Genomic DNA, 20,780 nt, shown 5'->3' on the forward strand with positions numbered 1-20,780 from the left:
ACCAGTATACAAAAGAATAGGAAATATTTATTTTTTGAAGCATGGTACTCCCTTCGTTCGAAAAAACTTGTCCCTCAAAGTGATGTATCTAGTTAGTGCTAGATACATCCATTTGAAGGACAAACTTTTTCAAACGAAGGAAGTATAATATAATGTGATCATCGTATCAGATAGAGTTGAAGGAGCCGAGAGCCAAAGAGTTAACGAATAGGCCCTGAGCCCACCTAATCCGCATGGCGCGAAACACACACACGAATTTATAGACTTAATGTTAATATGAAAAATATAAATTCCTCATGAACAACGTCAAATCGCATGAAAAATGTGTAATTAGCATGTTATTATGCCATCAAGGATCCTTGTCTTATTTTTCATAAAAAAATAAAAAGAGGTCCAAGTGGATTGTAAAATTCCTACACTTTTTCTTTGATACTGAAATAAAAGGAAATTCTCTTTCATTTTTTCTGTTGTTACATTCCCTTCAACCAAAGGCTCAAATAATAGCATAAGAAAATTTTCTATTATTATATGCTTCCTTCACTTTTCCATTAACCAAAGGAGACCTTACAAGACACTCATATGACATAAAATTTTAGAATGTTATTATGCCACTAAGGATTTTAACCTCATTCTTTGTGCATAGAAATTTAAAACAAAGATCTGAGTGGATGTTTGAATTTCTGCACTTTTTTAAAAAAACTAAGATCGATTTACTTTTTCCCTTCACTTTTCTGTCGCCCCATTATTTTTAAACCAGTGTGAAAGGATCGATATAGCTGACTAGAGGGGGGTGAATAGGCAACTAACAATTTTTTGCTTTTCTTTACCAAATTAAACTTTGCATCAAAGTAGGTTGTCTAGATATGCAACTAGGTGAGCAACCTATATGATGCAACAACGAGATGCACAGAAGCAAGCAAAGGATATAACACAATATAGCTTGCACAAGTAAAGGTGAGACATAACCAAAAGTGGAACTGATGGAGACGAGGATGTGTTATCGAAGTTCCTTCCTTTTGAGGGGAAGTACGTCTCCGTTAGAGCGGTGTGGAGGCACAATGTGTAACACCCACGATGCGGCTATATCTCCCACGTGTCGAAGCACGACTTAGAGGCATAACCGCATTGTGGTTTTATCGCAAGAAGGGTCATCTTCACACAATCCCATGTAATGAACAAGAATGGGATAAAGAGTTGGCTTACAATCGCCACTTCACACAATGAACATATAATAAAGCATACATCATTCAGAGTACACACATATAGTCCGACTACGGACGAAGCCAAAAGAAAAGAAGATAACCCAGCTGCTAGATACCCGATCATCCCAACTGGGCTCCACTACTGATCAACATGAAACGAAACATAGCAACGATCCATATCTTCATTTAGCTCCCATCTGAGCTCGGTTGCATCATCTGCACTGGTATCATCGGCACCTGCAACTGTTGTGATAGAATCTGGTGAGTCACGAGGACTCAGCAATCTCAAAACCCGCGAGATCAAGACTATATAAGCTTATGGGTAGGAAGGGATAAAGTGGAGAGGTTGCAGCAGCGACTAGCATGTATGGTGGCTAACATACGCAAATAAGAGCGAGAAGAGAGCAAATGGAACGGTCGTGTAGCTAGCAATGATCAAGAAGTGATCCTGAACTCCTACTTATGTCAAACATAACCCAAAACCGTGTTCACTTCCCGAACTCCGCCGAAAAGAGACCATCACGGCTACACACGCTGTTGATGTATTTTAAAGAGGTCAAGTGTCAAGTTATCTACAACCGGACATTAACAAATTCCCATCTGCCTCATAACCGCGGGCATGGCTTTCGAAAGATAATATACCCTGCAGGGGTGTCCCAACTTAGCCCATCACAAGCTCTCACGGTCAACGAAGGATATACCTTCTCCCGGGAAGACCCGATCAGCCTCGGAATCCCGGTTCGCAAGACATTTCGACAATGGTAAAACAAGACCAGCAAAGCCGCCCGATGTGCCGACAAATCCCGATAGGAGCTGCACATATCTCATTCTCAGGGCACACTGGATGAGACATCCTACGAGTAAAACCAACCCTCAAGTTTCCCCGAGGTGGCCCCGCAGTCTACTCAGTTCGGACCAACACTCGAAGGAGCACTGGCCCGGCGGGGGTTAAAATAAAGATGACCCTTGAGTCTGCAGAACCCAAGGGAAAAATGCTTAGGTGGCAAATGTTAAAACCAAGGTTGGGCCTTGCTGGAGGAGTTTTATTCAAAGCGAACTATCAAGGGGGTCCCATAAATCACCCAACCGCGTAAGGAACGCAAAATCTGGGAACATAACACCGGTATGACGGAAACTAGGGCGGCAAGAGTGGAACAAAACACCAGGCATAAGGCCGAGTCTTCCACCCTTTACCAAGTATATAGATGCATTAATTAAATAAGAGATATTGTGATATCCCAAAATAATCCTGTCCATCATGGAGCAATCTTCAACTTCACCTGCAACTAACAATGCTATAAGAGAGGCTGAGCAAAAGCGGTAACATAGCCATGCAACGGTTTGCTAGGAAGGGTGAAAAAGTTAGAGGCTGACATGGTAACTTGGGAGACATGGTAAACAAGTGATAGATAGCGTAGCATAGCGATAGAACGAAGCAACTAGCAAGCAAAGATAGAAGTGATATCGAGGGTAATGGTCATCTTGCCTTAGATCCCGCAAGGAAGAAGAACGAGTCCATGAAGAAGACAAACGAACATAGTCGAACGAATCATCACAACTCCGGAGCGAAACCGAAGCTAACGAGAGAAGCAAACCGGAAATAAGCAAACAACATGGTAAACACATAAACATAATCATGGCATGATGCACAATCAAGTATGATGCATGTTCGGTTTAAAGAGGCATGGCATGGCAAAGTGCAACAAATAATACTACAAGTTAAGTGGAGCTCAATATGCAACGAGTTGCATATTGACGAAACACCACATCAAATTATTTAGTTTACTCTCGGTTAAGATACTCAACAATTATTAAATGTTAATTAACATGGCAAGGGGTGAAGCATAATTAAACTAACTATTTAGGCAAGTTTAAATGAGGCCGGAAATAACAAACAACAATTCTGGAAAATCCCCATATGTCATTTAGCAATTTAATGCAAACACAGTTTTAACCATTTAAATGTTGTTATCATGATGCGGATGACATATACAAGTTTTATGCAATTTTTATGAAAACATTAACATGAGCATGATACGAGGCATTTGTCGCCATGGCGGAAGGAAAAAGGTGCCACGGCGGTGAAACGGAAATGGTGCCACGGCAACATTCTGGTCCCGATAACTCATGGAGGTACCGGTGCAAAAGGAAGTGTGACAGTGAGCGAGTCATGCAAGATGGTGGGGTGATCCCGGTTACCGGGTTCCCACGAGTCGACGGCATAGCAAACGAGGAGGAACGTGCACGAAACAAACGGGCACGATGCAAACATACGGTTCATCTCATACAACACTCAAGCATTCGATCACGGTCGGTCATCTCGGTGGTTATACCTTTGAAGCGTGCGTTTCGGGCGGAACGAGTTCGTCGAGGGAAGTAGTGGAAGTAGTTGTACACGGCGACGGTAGTTGTACACGTTTGGAGAGGAACTTCACGGTTCGTTGTGTAGTCGTACACGGGTCCTTGCCGAAGATGGTCGCACACGCACGTAGATGAACCATTCATCGACCTCCTGGTACTTGGCGAAAATCTTGAAGATGGCCTTGGCATTCCTGGCGGATGAAGACCGCGATGCGAGGTGGACAGCAGCAGGAAGCGGTCACGGGGCTCAATGCAGCGGTGGAAGCAGATTTGGCCGGAGGGGACGGCTCAGGCAGGAGCTCCATAGCACGAGGAGGAGGCCGACGGAGATGCAACAGAGATGGGCGCAGGCGTCGCACTTGCCGACACTGGTCGCGGGAGGTCGCCGGGGTTCCGTTCCTGCCAGTAGAGGGGCCGAAGCAAGGCAAGGAGGGCGACGGGGACGGCGTGGAGGTGAGGTGCGGGTGAGCAGGGCGCCTCGTCCTGGATGAAGCAGAGGATGCAGGGCCCTAGCAACCAGTCGACGCCGCGGGGAATCTGGCTTCGGCGGCACTTGGTAGAGGGAGGAGGCAGAGATGAGGCATAGGGCGCCGAGGAAGACGGAGGAAGATGGAGGGCGGCGTTGGAGGGAGGAGACCCAGCGCGAGGCACACGCGTGACGAGCGACGGTCGCGGCAGCGGCATCCATGGGAATCAGGCACGGCGCACGGGAGGAGGAGGCGAGGCAGAGGAGGGGCATGGGCGCAGGCGACGGAGGGCCGCCAGAGGTGGGAACGGGGCTCTGTTGGCGGGATCCGGCCGTGAATGGGCAAACGGCAGCGCGAGGGGAGAAGGCGCTTGAGGAGATGGGGATCGGGCGCTGCGGGTGCGAGGCGGCGCTCAAAGGGAGCGAGAGGAGGAAGAGAGTGAACAGAGGGGATCGGGCTAGGGTTAAAGGGATTAGATGGGCTGTGGGGATGGATGGGCCGGCCTGGGCTGGCTCTCTTCTCTCTCCCTCTAATTTTCTAGCAGAAAAGAAATAGAGAGAGGAAAAGAAAGAGAGGGTTAGGGAAAGATTTGCGCATGGGGATAATTTTCCCGGACTCGCAAAAAATATGCTCGTTCCAAGAAAAATAGAAAGGCCATGATTGAAAGATTTAAATTCAAACTCATTTGAATTTAATTCAAATGGGTTTGAACTAGGACTTGATAAAAGGAAGGTCCAAAATGTTCGGATTTTTGGTGGAGCTCCGGAAAATGATGAAAGAAATTATGGACAAGGTTGGAGACCAAGAATTGAGATAACAACGGCATGGGATATATTGCAAGTGGGTTATGGTTAATTCCAAATAAATGGAATAATTTTATTATAGCTCCCTAATAATATTGAGAGGCTTTAATATGTTATACAGAGAAATCACAAGTGAATTCCCTTGATTTAAATGGATCGAAAAATCCATACAATTTATTTAGAAGAGTTATAAAATTAATGACATGATGGCATGATGCAATGCAAAAGATGCAACAAACAAAACAAATCACATGACGAAACTCGGAGTAGCTGGAAGTCTTGTGGAGCGTCGGTCTCGGGGCGTCACAACACTCCACCACTATAAGAGGATCTCGTCCTGAGATCTAGGATGGCACCAGAGGGAAGCGGAAGGGCAAGAGAGGGGGTAAAACTAAGTTGCTTCTTTGACGAACGAGTGAAACCACGAACCTTGAGAGGTTGAAAAGTTGAAAGAACACAATGGAGTTGAACACAATTGAGAGCACTACGATAGAAAATAGAAACAAGGAACACCATGTGAACCTTGGAGGCTGCAAAGCTATGAATGACGAGTACAATGGACAAAAAGGAATCGGAACCACTCTGGTTGAAACGAGATAAACAAGGAACAAAGAACAGATTTGGACAGCACTCCGGTTGAAAAGAGATGCAAGACTTGATAAGATGAAAAGAACTTGAAGAGGTGACGCAACACTCCGGTTAAATGGATAAGCAAGAAAATAACATGAACTTGACAAAATGACGTGATGGGTGAAGAGCACAACATCACAATGCCTCCGGAAGAAATGAAAAAATGGAATGGAATGAACGAAGGAAAACTTGATCTTGAAAGAGCATGCTAACAGGAATTGCTAGAACGGAGTTGTTGGATTATCAACAACGAAAGGATAAGCTTGTTGTGGGCTTATGGCAAACATCTCAAAATGATGAGGTGACAACCGGCCACTAAAGGAAGCCATTGATTTGAGTGAGAGCACCAAGGCGATGAAAAACTTCTTTCACCAAGAGGATAGGAGAAAACTTGGATCATTGATAAGCACCATAATAGCAACATTCCTTAGGGGAGGCTTTAGGTGAAACATGACACAAGATAAATCCAACGAAGAGATTGATGGATTTAAAATACCTCGTTCTTGACAACATGTGAATCGTGAAACATGAATGGAAATTGTCAAGAATGATATAACACCACCTCAAAAGATAAGGTAGAAAGAATTTCACTTCGAAATGCAAGATGAAGAATACTTGAACTCCCCAAAACAAAACATGTGTTGAGCACCATGTTTAATTTTGAGTATAGCTTGGCGGGTCATAACTTCGAGAGAAATCTTGAAGAACAATTGAAGAATGAAAAGAATCCTTGATGAACCACCATGTAGAGCCTCCATGGAGAACTCCGGTAATAAAAGGATGATAAAAGAAAGGGAAGTTGAAAACACAAGGTGAAGCCTTGCGGTGATTTAGATGAAGCTTCGCGACGAGATAACCGAGAGAACTTGGAACTCCGGAAAAGAAAAGATGAAGCACTAGAGCCGAGAATTACTTCATCATGAACAATCTCCGGAAGAAGGAATTAATCACTTGGATGAAACAAGAATAAGAATTATGTCATGCCTATCCTTCACCAATTTAAATTGATGACAAGCAACGGATTTGGCATACTACTTATTCTCGTAGAAAGAATTAAGAGAGATATAGCGCCAACTTGAGGAAGGTCTTCAACAACCACCGGTAGGATTGAAACAACAAAAGAACGAATGAATTGATACGATAACGAAGGAAGAGAAATCTTGAACGAACCACCGTAAGAATAGAAAATGAAAGTAGCGAAGGCACAATTCAACGAAAAGAATTGGAAAACGAATGAAGATACTTGAGGGGATTTAGATACATGAGAACGAATAGATCATGAACTGATTTGAGGGTATACTTGAACTATCCACTGGTGAGATTTGGAGAACAAGAGCTGAAGGCTGAGAATGAGTAATTATGACATGATGGCCTTCGGAGGAAAGAAATGGAAACAACTCATGAAATTCTCCGGACGGGTGAAAAGAATTCTCACAATCGAAAGCAATTATGAGAGGATGGTATAAAGCTAGAACCACGCATCTTTGGAAGAACGGGTAAGGATTTAAGAGGAATTCTTCTTCGGTCTTCAAAATCCGAGAATGACGACGAGAAATACCACCATGAATTGTTGAGATATTCCGGGATGAAAATTAGAAAGGTTGAACCAATGATGAAAAGAATTTGAAAGATCTTGGAGAAGGACATATGACTGATGAGAATTCATTCTTACATCAAACTTCAAAATGAATTTGGGAATAGCTCCGGGAAAATTAGAAGAGTCAGGTAAGATCCTGGAAAAGACCTGTGGGTTAGGGCCCACTCAAAAGGAAAACATCGTTGAATGATTGATTGAAAGGGGGGATTGCGCCGTAAAATTAAATGACTTGAATGAGATAATAATCTCCAAATAGCTTGAACTGATTGAGAATGGAAACACAAATCTTCCGAGATATCTTGAGCACTCCGAATAAGAATAGAGAGAGGTGAACAATTACGAGGTGCACCGGTATGATAAAACATTTGAAACAAGGAAAGGATATGATCGACAAAGCTCAAATTGAATCCACCAGAGAAGAAAAGAATGAAAAATGATGAACTCAAAGCTCCGTTAGTATCTTCCTGAGAATCACTGGATAAGAACATTGACGGAAAATAATGGAGAGACTTCCCATCAATAAAAGGATACTTGATTAAGAAACCTGAGTCCTTGAAGAAAAAGGGTGGGAGGGCGGGAAAACAAAGGCAACTTGGGGCAGATGGAATGGATATCGTTGAGAAAACTTAGAATTAATCTTGCGGATGTTGAGATGATCGGATCCACTTGAAGAGAAGCACGCCGGTTGGAAGAGAATTAATCATGAGAACCTCAATGATCAAGAAGGATTAGCACTCCCATAGAAATATGAGAACACCATTTAGGGAAGGTATGGATTCAACACTTGACTTCGAAGCAACTCGAATACCACAACTAAAACAAAACAAATTATTTGGCTTGCAGAATAAGCCAGAAACAAACATATGATAGAGATTTCGTCCGAAGTTTTCGTGGTGGGGCCCACACGAGCTCGAGTGTACAACACCATCATGTACAAGGCAGTGCACATGACATACGAAGTGTCCCCGAACCAGCATAGCCAAGGGTTCTTTAAGACACAACGAGACCACTGTAAAAATGACCGTGGAAAGGCGGACCACTAGACGTCAAACCCCAAACTCATATCATGCATCTGTCGAAAAGATATTCTAGGAGCTACTTGAATTCCCACCTATAAAACTCCCGAAACTTTCTGGTTATGCAATCTAGTATTGGGGATACAAGGGAAGCAATATATATCTCACCCAAAACTAACAATCCCTACATCCAAGCTGTATCCATCCGTCAACACATAACCAAGAAACCTTCGGAAATCGTGTACCTCAACCTTCGAAAAGCATCCGTTATACGAGTTACGGCAATACTCCCGAACTCCCGCCCCAGTACTGGGTGACGTCGAGGTTATCTCACCAACAACTGCATAAAAGAGATTTTCGATGTCGGCAAAACTCAGGTATTCCAGAACTGCAACGATAAAATTGTGACGACTCCACCTCGGAGCTCAACTCCCCGGGTCAATGCCACATAAAAGACAGGAGGCGCCAAGAACAATGTTCTCGTCACAAAACCATCGGAACGATTCCAAGATACCCGCGTGATCCTAAAATTTTTCTTAGTGAAATTTGAGGAGAGGAAAGTCAAAACATCTACGTCAGGAGACTTCACCAGAGCGACGAAGGGACTGAGGAGTAAAAAGAATCCTACTCTCCGATATATATAATCCTAAGACTCAAAACATTTTTTTCTAGACTCAACAACGCCAGCAATCAATCAAGCAGGGGGCTCCTAAGTCAGGGATGGCTCTGATTACCAACTTGTAACACCCACGATACGGCTATATCTCCCACGTGTCGAAGCACGACTTAGAGGCATAACCGCATTGTGGTTTTATCGCAAGAAGGGTCATTTTCACACAATCCCATGTAATGAACAAGAATGGGATAAAGAGTTGGCTTACAATCGCCACTTCACACAATGAACATATAATAAAGCATACATCATTCAGAGTACACACATATAGTCCGACTACGGACGAAGACAAAAGAAAAGAAGATAACCCAACTGCTAGATCCCCGATCGTCCCAACTGGGCTCCACTACTGATCAACATGAAACGAAACATAGCAACGATCCAGATCTTCATTTAGCTCCCATCTGAGCTCGGTTGCATCATCTGCACTGGTATCATCGGCACCTGCAACTGTTGTGATAGAATCTGGTGAGTCACGAGGACTCAGCAATCTCAAAACCCGCGAGATCAAGACTATATAAGCTTATGGGTAGGAAGGGGTAAAGTGGAGAGGTTGCAGCAGCTACTAGCATATATGGTGGCTAACATACGCAAATAAGGGCGAGAAGAGAGCAAATGGAACGATCGTGAAGCTAGCAATGATCAAGAAGTGATCCTGAACTCCTACTTACGTCAAACATAACCCAAAACCGTGTTCACTTCCCGGACTCCACCGAAAAGAGACCATCACGGCTACATACGTTGTTGATGTATTTTAAAGAGGTCAAGTGACAAGTTATCTACAACCGGACATTAACAAATTCCCATCTGCCTCATAACCGCGGGCACGGCTTTCGAAAGATAATATACCCTGCAGGGGTGTCCCAACTTAGCCCATCACAAGCTCTCACGGTCAATGAAGGATATACCTTCTCCCGGGAAGACTCGATCAGCCTCGGAATCCCGGTTCGCAAGACATTTCGACAATGGTAAAACAAGACCAGCAAAGCCGCCCGATGTGCCGACAAATCCTGATAGGAGCTGCACCTATCTCGTTCTCAGGGCACACCGGATGAGACATCCTACGAGTAAAACCAGCCCTCAAGTTTCCCCGAGGTGGCCCCGCAGTCTACTCAGTTCGGACCAACACTCGAAGGAGCACTGGCCCGGGGGGGGGGGGGTTAAAATAAAGATGACCCTTGAGTCTGCAGAACCCAAGGGAAAAATGCTTAGGTGGCAAATGTTAAAACCAAGGTTGGGCCTTGCTGGAGGAGTTTTATTCAAAGCGAACTGTCAAGGGGGTCCCATAAATCACCCAACCGCGTAAGGAACGCAAAATCCGGGAACATAACACCGATATGACGGAAACTAGGGCGGCAAGAGTGGAACAAAACACCAGGCATAAGGCCGAGTCTTCCACCCTTTACCAAGTATATAGATGCATTAATTAAATAAGAGATATTGTGATATCCCAAAATAATCCTGTCCATCATGGAGCAATCTTCAACTTCACCTGCAACTAACAACGCTATAAGAGAGGCTGAGCAAAAGCGGTAACATAGCCAAGCAACGGTTTGCTAGGAAGGGTGAAAAAGTTAGAGGCTGACATGGCAACTTGGGAGGCATGGTAAACAAGTGATAGGTAGCGCAGCATAGCGATAGAACGAAGCAACTAGCAAGCAAAGATAGAAGTGATATCGAGGGTAATGGTCATATTGCCTTAGATCCCGCAAGGAAGAAGAACGAGTCCATGAAGAAGACAAACGAACGTAGTCGGACGAATCATCACAACTCTGGAGCGAAACCGAAGCTAACGAGAGAAGCAAACCGGAAATAAGCAAACAACATGGTAAACACACAAACATAATCATGGCATGATGCACAATCAAGTATGATGCATGTCCGGCTTAAAGAGGCATGGCATGGCAAAGTGCAACAAACAATACTACAAGTTAAGTGGAGCTCAATATGCAACGAGTTGCATATTGACGAAACACCACATCAAATTATTTAGTTTACTCTCAGTTAAGATACTCAACAATTATTAAATGTTAATTAACATGGCAAGGGGTGAAGCATAAGTAAGCTAACTATTTAGGCAAGTTTAAATGAGGCCGGAAATAACAAACAACAATTCCGGAAAATCCCCATATGTCATTTAGCAATTTAATGCAAACACAGTTTTAACCATTTAAATGTTGTTATCATGATGCGGATGACATATACAAGTTTTATGCAATTTTTATGAAAACATTAACATGAGCATGATACGAGGCATTTGTCGCCATGGCGGAAGGAAAAAGGTGCCACGGCGGTGAAACGGAAATGGTGCCACGGCAACATTCCGGTCCCGATAACTCATGGAGGTACCGGTGTAAAAGGAAGTGTGACAGTGAGCGAGTCATGCAAGATGGTGGGGTGATCCCGGTTACCGGGTTCCCACGGGTCGACGACATGGCAAACGAGGAGGAACGCGCACGAAACAAACGGGCACGATGCAAACATACGGTTCATCTCATACAACACTCAAGCATTCGATCACGGTCAGTCATCTCGGTGGTTATACCTTTGAAGCGTGCGTTTCGGGCGGAACGAGTTCGTCGAGGGAAGTAGTGGAAGTAGTTGTACATGGCGACGGTAGTGGTACACGTTTGGAGAGGAACTTCACGGTTCGTTGTTTAGTCGTACACGGGTCCTTGCCGAAGATGGTCGCACACGCACGTAGATGAACCATTCATCGACCTCCTGGTACTTGGCGAAAATCTTGAAGATGGCCTTGGCATTCCTGGCGGATGAAGACCGCGATGCGAGGTGGACAGCAGCAGGAAGCGGTCACGGGGCTCAATGCAGCGGTGGAAGCAGATTTGGCCGGAGGGGACGGCTCAGGCAGGAGCTCCATAGCACGAGGAGGAGGCCGACAGAGATGCAACAGAGATGGGCGCAGGCGTCGCACTTGCCGACACTTGTCGCGGGAGGTCGCCGGGGTTCCGTTCCTGCCAGTAGAGGGGCCGAAGCAAGGCAAGGAGGGCGACGGGGACGGCATGGAGGCGAGGTGCGGGCAAGCAGGGCGCCTCATCCTGGATGAAGCAGAGGATGCAGGGCCCTGGCAACCAGTCGACGCCGTGGGGCATCTGGCTGCGGCGGCGCTTGGCAGAGGTAGGAGGCAGAGATGAGGCATAGGGCGCCGAGGAAGACGAAGGAAGATGGAGGGCGGCACTGGAGGGAGGAGACCCAGCGCGAGGCACACGCGTGCTGGAGACGAGCGACGGTCGTGGCAGCGGCGTCCATGGGAATCAGGCACGGCGCGCGGGAGGAGGAGGTGAGGCAGAGGAGGGGCACGGGCGCAGGCGACGGAGGGCCGCCGGAGGTGTGAACGGGGCTCTGTTGGCGGGATCCGGCCGTGAACGGGCAAACGACAGCGCGAGGGGATAAGGCGCTTGGGGAGATGGGGATCGGGCGCTGCGGGTGCGAGGCGGCGCTCAAAGGGAGCGAGGGGAGGAAGAGAGTGAACAGAGGGGATCGGGCTAGGGTTAAAGGGATTAGATGGGCTGTGGGGATGGATGGGCCGGCCTGGGCTGGCTCTCTTCTCTCTCCTCTAATTTTCTAGCAGAAAAGAAATAGAGAGAGGAAAAGAAAGAGAGGGTTAGGGAAAGATTTGCGCATGGGGATAATTTTCCCGGAGTCGCAAAAAATATGCTCGTTCCAAGAAAAATAGAAAGGCCATGATTGAAAGATTTAAATTCAAACTCATTTGAATTTAATTCAAATGGGTTTGAACTAGGACTTGATAAAAGGAAGGTCCAAAATGTTCGGATTTTTGGTGGAGCTCCGGAAAATGATGAAAGAAATTATGGACAAGGTTGGAGACCAATAATTGAGATAACAACGGCATGAGATATATTGCAAGTGGGTTATGGTTAATTCCAAATAAATGGAATAATTTTATTATAGCTCCCTAATAATATTGAGAGGCTTTAATATGTTATAAAGAGAAATCACAAGTGAATTCCCTCGATTTAAATGGATCAAAAAATCCATACAATTTATTTAGAAGAGTTATAAAATTAATGACATGATGGCATGATGCAATGCAAAAGATGCAACAAACAAAACAAATTACACGACGAAACTCGGAGTAGTTGGAAGTCTTCTGGAGCGTCGGTCTCGGGGCGTCACACAATGCTCCCCAAGAAGCCACTAGGGCCACCGTATTCTCCTCATGCCCTCACACAATGCGAGATGCCGTGGTTCCACTATTGGTGCCCTTGGAGGCGGTGACCGAACCTTTACAAACAAGCTTGGGGCAATCTCCACAACTTAATTGGAGGCTCCCAACGACACCACGAAGCTTCACCACAATGGACTATGGCTCCGTGGTGACCTCAACCGTCTAGGGTGCTCAAACACCCAAGAGTAACAAGATCCGCAAGGGATTAGTGGGGGGAATCAAATTTCTCTTGGTAGAAGTGTAGATCGAGGCCTTCTCAACCAATCCCTAGAGAATCAACAAGTTTGATTGGATAGGGAGAGAGATCGGGCGAAAATGGTGTTGGGGAACGTAGTAATTTCAAAAAAAATCCTACACACACACAAGATCATGGTGATGCATAGCAATGAGAGGGGAGAGTGTCGTCCACGTACCCTCGTAGACCGTAAGCGAAAGCGTTATGACAACGCGGTTGATGTTGTCATACGTCTTCACGACCGACCGATCCTAGTACCGAACGTACAGCACCTCCGCGATCTGCACACATTCAGCTCGGTGACGTCCCACGAACTCACGATCCAGTAGAGCTTTGAGGGAGAGTTCCGTCAGCACGACGGCATGATGATGGTGTTGATGAAGCAACTGACGCAGGGCTTCGCCTAAGCACTGCTACGATGTGATCGAGGTGGATTATGGTGGAGGGGGCACCGCACACGGCTAAAAGATCAGTGATCAACTTGTGTGTCTTGGGGTGCCCCCTACCCCCGTATATAAAGGAGCTAGGGGGGAGGCGGCCGGCCAGGAGGAGGGCGCGCCAAGGGAGGAGTCCTACTCCCACCGGGAGTAGGACTCCTCCTTTCCTAGTAGGAGTAGGAGAAGGGGAAGGAGGAGAGAGGGGGGAAAGAAAGGCCCCCCTCCTTGTCCAATTTGGACTAGAGGGGAAGGGGGCGCGCGACTCTGCCTTGGCCACCCCTCCTCTTCTCCACTGGGGCCCAATAGGCCCATTACACTCCCCGGGGGGTTCCGGTAACCCCTCGGTACTCCGGTATATGCCCGAACTTGCCCGGAACACTTCCGAAGTCCAAACATAGTCATCCAATATATTGATCTTTATGTCTCGACCATTTTGAGACTCCTCGTCATGTCCGTGATCATATCCGGGACTTCGAACTACCTTCGGTATATCAAAACACATAAACTCATAATACTGATCGTCACGAATGTTAAGCGTGTGGACCCTAGGGGTTCGAGAATGTTGGGATCTATGGTAGGGTGCATCGACTGCAAATTTAAATTCCTACGCGTAGAACATCCAGGAACATGCTACATGAGATGGATCACAGATCATTACCACTAGACGCGCAGTGCCGTGCAACGGGAGTAGAGTTGAGGCAGCGCGTCCGCGTGGATCGTCTCCTCCTCGTTCGATCTCCCTTAAACAGCCGGTCGTCCGATCCCACGTACAAGTTCGCCGGAGCGGCGCAAGTGCACTGCCTCTAACGGTATCCGCGCGTGCAGGAGGAACACCGTGCGGCAGACTGCTAGGTCCGATCACACAGTCGGCGGCGAGTGGAGGTGGCTATTCGCAACACATGCAAACTGTAGTCACAGCGCCGAAGCGATCAACCGCATGAGTGTGCCGCACCTCCACTTTATATAGGCGTCCGTTGCAGGCTCAACACTTGGGCCTCGTACGGACCCTAAAGCCCAAAGTCTACTCGGTCACGTTCCTAGTCTAGTTCGGATCACATCCGACCAGTGTCCTACGAACCGACCTCGTAGGTTCCTTCCCTTAAGCGCGCGACCCCTTAGGTTCAAGTCGGCTTGGTCACAGTTCGGATCACCTCCGAACTGCACGGTTGGTAGCAGCCTCTAGCAAGGCATGCCGACCACTAAGCAGACTATGAAGCTGGTTAGGCGAACCTGTACAACGTGTCACACTTCTGTTCCCTTTGCCGCACGATATATGTCGTCGGGCTCAAGGCGAGTCTGTCATCCTTGTGCTAGCCCGACCTCTTTATCGTTCCAGTGATTCCGACCACCATCCGGATTATCTCATAATCCTAGTCGCATGGCCATGCTTATCCTGGTCGGATCACACGAGGGGCCCAGAGTATATCTCTCCTAATCGGAGGGGCAAATCCCATCTTGCTCGACCATGTCTCGCAGCATGGGACTGGACATACCGAAACCTACCTTTGTAACTACCCAGTCATGGAGTAGCGTTTGGTCGGCCCAAAACAAGTCTGTCACCATCCCAAGTACATGCGTCAGCTCAGGTCTTAGGACATAGAACGTATGTTGTACTAGAGACTCACAGATGACATATCGCTGCATCTCATAGTTGGGTCTGTCCGACTCGGACCTTATCTCGACTCGGATCCGACTACGTCGAATCCGACCAGACCTTTCCAAGTCCATATTATCCGGTTAGCATCCAATGCTCCATGGCTAGTGAGACCAAGCCATCGACCGTGTCATATGCTAGTCTAGTCAGTTGCGCGTACACACAGCCCTTTCGACTAGGGACATTTTAGGACAGTCATCATACAATGCATAGTCCCACAAACAAGTCACGTACTTGCTGATACACATCATTGATAATGTCCAAGGACTATCTTTATTCATAAACACATAGGAAATATCATCATACATGATTGCCTCTAGGGCATATCTCCAATAGAGAACTATGTAGACATGACCAGGACTCATTTCCGGTCAACAACCAATAGCGGAACCTGGATGCTCATATTGGATCCTACATATTCTATGAAGATCTTTATCGGTCAAACCGCATAACAACATACATTGTTCCCTTTGTCATCGGTATGTTACTTGCCCGAGATTCGATTGTCAGTATCTCAATACCTAGTTCAATCTCGTTACCGGCAAGTCTCTTTACTTGTTCCGTAATGCATCATCCCATAACTAACTCACTAGTCACATTGCTTGCAAGGCTTATAGTGATGTGCATTACTGAGAGGGCCCAGAGATACCTCTCCGACAATCGGAGTGACAAATCCTAATCTTGATCTATGCCAACTCAACAAGTACCATCGGAGACACCTGTAGAGCACCATTGTAATCACCGAGTTACGTTGTGATGTTTGGTAGCACACAAAGTGTTCCTCCGGTATTCGGGAGTTGCATAATCTCATAGTCATAGGAACATGTATGAGTCATGAAGAAAGCAATAGCAACATACTAAACGATCAAGTGTTAAGCTAACGGAATTGGTCAAGTCAATCACATCATTCTCAAATGATGTGATCCCGTTAATCAAATGACAATTCATGTCTATGGCTAGGAAACTTAACCATCTTTGATTCAACGAGCTAGTCAAGTAGAGGCATACTAGTGACACTATTTGTCTATGTATTCACACATGTACTAAGTTTTCGGTTAATACAATTCTAGCATGAATAATAAACACTTATCATGAAATAAGGAAATAAATAATAACTTTATTATTGCCTCTAGGGCATATTTCCTTCAGTCTCCTACTTGCACTAGAGTCAATAATCTAGTTCACATCACCATGTGATTTAACACAAATATTCACATCTATATGTGATTAACACCCATAGCTCACATCGTCATGTGACCAACACCCAAAGGGTTTACTAGAGTCAATAATCTAGTTCACATTGCTATGTGATTAACACCCAAAGAGTACTAAGGTGTGATCATGTTTTGCTCATGAGATAAGTTTAGTCAACGGGTCTGTCACTTTCAGAGTCGTATGTATTTTGCAAAAATTCTATGTCTACAATGCTCTGCACAGAGCTACTCTAGCTAGTTGATCCCACTTTCAATATGTATCCAGATTGAGACTTAGAGTCATCTGGATCGGTGTAAAAGCTTGCATCGATGTAACTTTTTACGACGAACTGTTTATCACCTCCATCACCGAGAAACATTTCCTTAGTCCTACACTAAGGATAATTTTGACCGCTGTCTATTGATCTACTCCTAGATCACTATTGTACCCGCTTGCCAAAATCATGGCAAGGTACACAATAGGTCTGGTACACAGCATAGCATACTTTATAGAACATATGACCTGAGGCATAGGGAATGACTTTCATTCTCTTTCTATCTTCTGCCGTGGTCGGGCTTTGAGTCTTACTCAACTTTACACCTTGTAATACTAGCAAGAACTCCTTCTTTGACTGATCTATTTTGAACTCTTTCAAAATCTTATCAAGGTATGTACGCATTAAAAAATCTTATTAGGCGTCTTGATCTATCTGTAGATCTTGATGCCCAATATGTAAGCAGCTTCACCGAGGTCTTTCCTTGAAAAACTCTTATTCAAGTATCCCTTTATGCTATCCAGAAATTCTATATCATTTCCAATCAACAATATGTCATCCACATATAGTATTAGAAATGCTACAGAGCTGCCACTCACTTTCTTGTAAATATAGGCTTCTCCAAAAGTCCGTATAAAACCATATGCTTTGATCACACTATCAAAGCGTTTATTCCAACTCCGAGGGGCTTGCACCAGTCCATAAATGGATCGCTGGAGCTTGCACACTTTGTTAGCACCCTTTGGATCAACAAAACCTTCTGGTTGCATCATATACAACTCTTCTTCTAGAAATCCATTCAGGAATGCAGTTTTGACATCCATTTGTCAGATTTCATAAAATGTGGCAATTGCTAACATGATTAGGACATACTTAAGCATCATTACGAGTGAGAAAATCTCATCGTATTCAACACCTTGAACTTGTTGAAAACCTTTCGCAACAAGTCGAGCTTTGTAGATAGTAACACTACTATCAGTGTCCGTCTTCCCCTTGAAGATCCATTTATTTAACATGGCTTGCTGAGCATCGAGCAAGTCAACCAAAGTCCATACTTTGTTCTGATACATGGATCCTATCTCAGATTTTATGGCCTCAAGCCATTTCGCGGAATCTGGGCTCATCATCGCTTCCTCATCGTTCGTAGGTTCATCATGGTCTAGTAACATGACTTCCGGAATAGGATTACCGTACCACTCTGGTGCGGATCTTACTCTGGAAGACCTACGAGGTTTGGTAGTAACTTGATCTGAAGTTTCATGATCATCATCATCAACTTCCTCACTAATTGGTGTAGGAATCACTGGAACTGATTTCTGTGATGAACTACTTTCCAATAAGGGAGAAGGTACAATTACCTCATCAGGTTATACTTTTCTCCCACTCACTTCTTTCAAGAGAAACTCCTTCTCTAGAAAGGATCCATTCTTAGCAACGATCTTGCCTTCGGATCTGTGATAGAAGGTGTACCCAACAGTTTCCTTTGGGTATCCTATGAAGACACATTTTTCCGATTTGGGTTCGAGCTTATCAGATTGAAGCTTTTTCACATAAGCATCGCAACCCCAAACTTTTAAGAAACGACAACTTTGGTTTCTTGCCAAACCACAGTTCATAAGGCGTCATCTCAACGGATTTTGATGGTGCCCTATTTGAAGTGAATGCAGCTGTCTCTAATGCATAACCCCAAAACAATAGTGGTAAAATCGGTAAGAGACATCATAGATCACACCATATCCAATAAAGTGTCGTTACGACATTCGGACACACCATTACGCTGTAGTGTTCCATGTGGCGTGAGCTGTGAAACTATTCCACATTGTTTTAAATGAAGGCCAAACTCGTAACTCAAATATTCTCCTCCACGATCAGACCGTAGAAACTTTATTTTCTTGTTACGATGATTCTCCACTTCACTCTGAAATACTTTGAACTTTTCAAATGTTTCAGACTTGAGTTTCATTAAGTAGATATACCCATATCTGCTCAAATCATATGTGAGGGTCAGAAAATAATGATACCTGCCACGAGCATCAACACTCATCGGACCGCATTCATCGGTATGTATTATTTCCAATAAGTCACTAGCTCGTTCCATTGTTCGGGAGAACGGAGTTTTAGTCATCTTGCCCATAAGGCATGGTTCACAAGCATCAAATGATTCATAATCAAGTGATTCCAAAAGTCCATCTTTATGGAGTTTCTTCATGCGCTTTACATCGCTATGACCCAAACGGTAGTGCCACAAATATGTTGCACTATCATTATCAACTTTGCATCTTTTGGCATCAATATTATGAATATGTGTATCACTATGATCAAGATTCAATAAACCATACACCTTGGGTGTATGACCATAGAAGGTTTTATTCATGTAAACATAATAACAATTTATTCTTTGTCTTAGATGAATAATCGTATCGCAATAAACATGATCTAATCATATTTATGCTCAATGCAAACACCAAATAACATTTATTTAGGTTCAACACTAATCTCGAAAGTATAGGGAGTGTGCGATGATGATCATATCAATCTTGGAACCACTTCCAACACACATCGTCACTTCACTCTCAACTAGTCTCTATTTATTCTGTAACTCTTGTTTCCAGTTACTAATCTTAGCAACCGAACAAGTATCAAATACCCAGGGGCTACTATAAACACTAGTAAGGTACACATCAATAACCTGTATATCAAATATACCCTTGTTCACTTTGCCATCCTTCTTATCCACCAAATATCCAGGGTATTTCCGCTTCCAGTGACCATTTACTCTGCAGTAGAAGCACTCAGTTTTAGGCTTTGGTACAGCTTTGGGCTTCTTCATGGGAGTGACAACTTGCTTGTCATTCTACTTGAAGTTCCCTTTCTTTCCCTTTGCCCTTTTCTTGAAACTAGTGGTCTTGTCGATCATCAACACTTTGATGTTCTTTCTTGATTTCTACCTTCATCGGTTTCAACATCACGAAGAGCTCGGGAATCGTTTTTGTCATCCCTTGCATACTATAGTTCATCACGAAGTTCCAGTAACTTAGTGATGGTGACTAGAGAACTCTGTCAATCACTATCTTATCTAGAAGATTAACTCCCACTTGATTCAAGTGATTGTAGTACCCAGAAATTCTGAGCACATGCTCACTAGTTGAGCAATTCTCCTCCATCTTTTTAGCTATAGAACTTGTTGGAGACTTCATATCTCTCAACTCGGGTATTTGCTTGAAATATGAACTTCAATTCCTGGAACATCTCATATGGTCCATGACGTTCAAAACGTCTTTGAAGTCCCGATTCTAAGCCATAAAGCATGGTGCACTAAACTATCAAGTAGTCATCATTTTGAGCTAGCCAAACGTTCATAACGTCTGCGTCTGCTCTTGCAATAGGTCTGTCACCTAGCGGTGCATCAAGGACATAATTCTTCTGTGCAACAATGAGGACAAACCTCAGACCACGGACACAATCCGCATCATTGCTACTATCATCTTTCAACTTAGTTTTCTCTAGGAACACATATAAAAACATAGGGAAGCAACAACACGAGCTATTGATCTACAACATTATTTGCAAAATACTATCAGGACTAAGTTCATGATAAATTAAAGTTCAATTAATCATATTACTTAAGAACTCTCGCTTAGACAGACATCCCTCTAACCATCTAAGTGATTACGTGATCCAAATGAACTAAACCAATTTCGATCATCACGTGAAATGGAGTAGTTTTCAATGGTGAACATCACTATGTTGATCATATCTACTATATGATTCACGCTCGACCTTTCGGTCTCAGTGTTCCGAGGCCATATCTGCATATGCTAGGCTCGTCAAGTTTAACCTGAGTATTTCTACGTGTACAAAACTGGCTTGCACCCATTGTAGGTGAACGATGAGCTTATCACACCCGATCATCACATGGTGTCTCGGCACGACGAACTTTAGCAACGGTGCATACTCAGGGAGAACACTTATACCTTGAAATTTAGTGAGAGATCATCTTATAATGCTACCGTCAATCAAAGAAAAATAA

Source organism: Triticum aestivum, chromosome 4B, assembly GCF_018294505.1.
Source record: "Triticum aestivum cultivar Chinese Spring chromosome 4B, IWGSC CS RefSeq v2.1, whole genome shotgun sequence".
NCBI lineage: Eukaryota > Viridiplantae > Streptophyta > Magnoliopsida > Poales > Poaceae > Triticum > Triticum aestivum.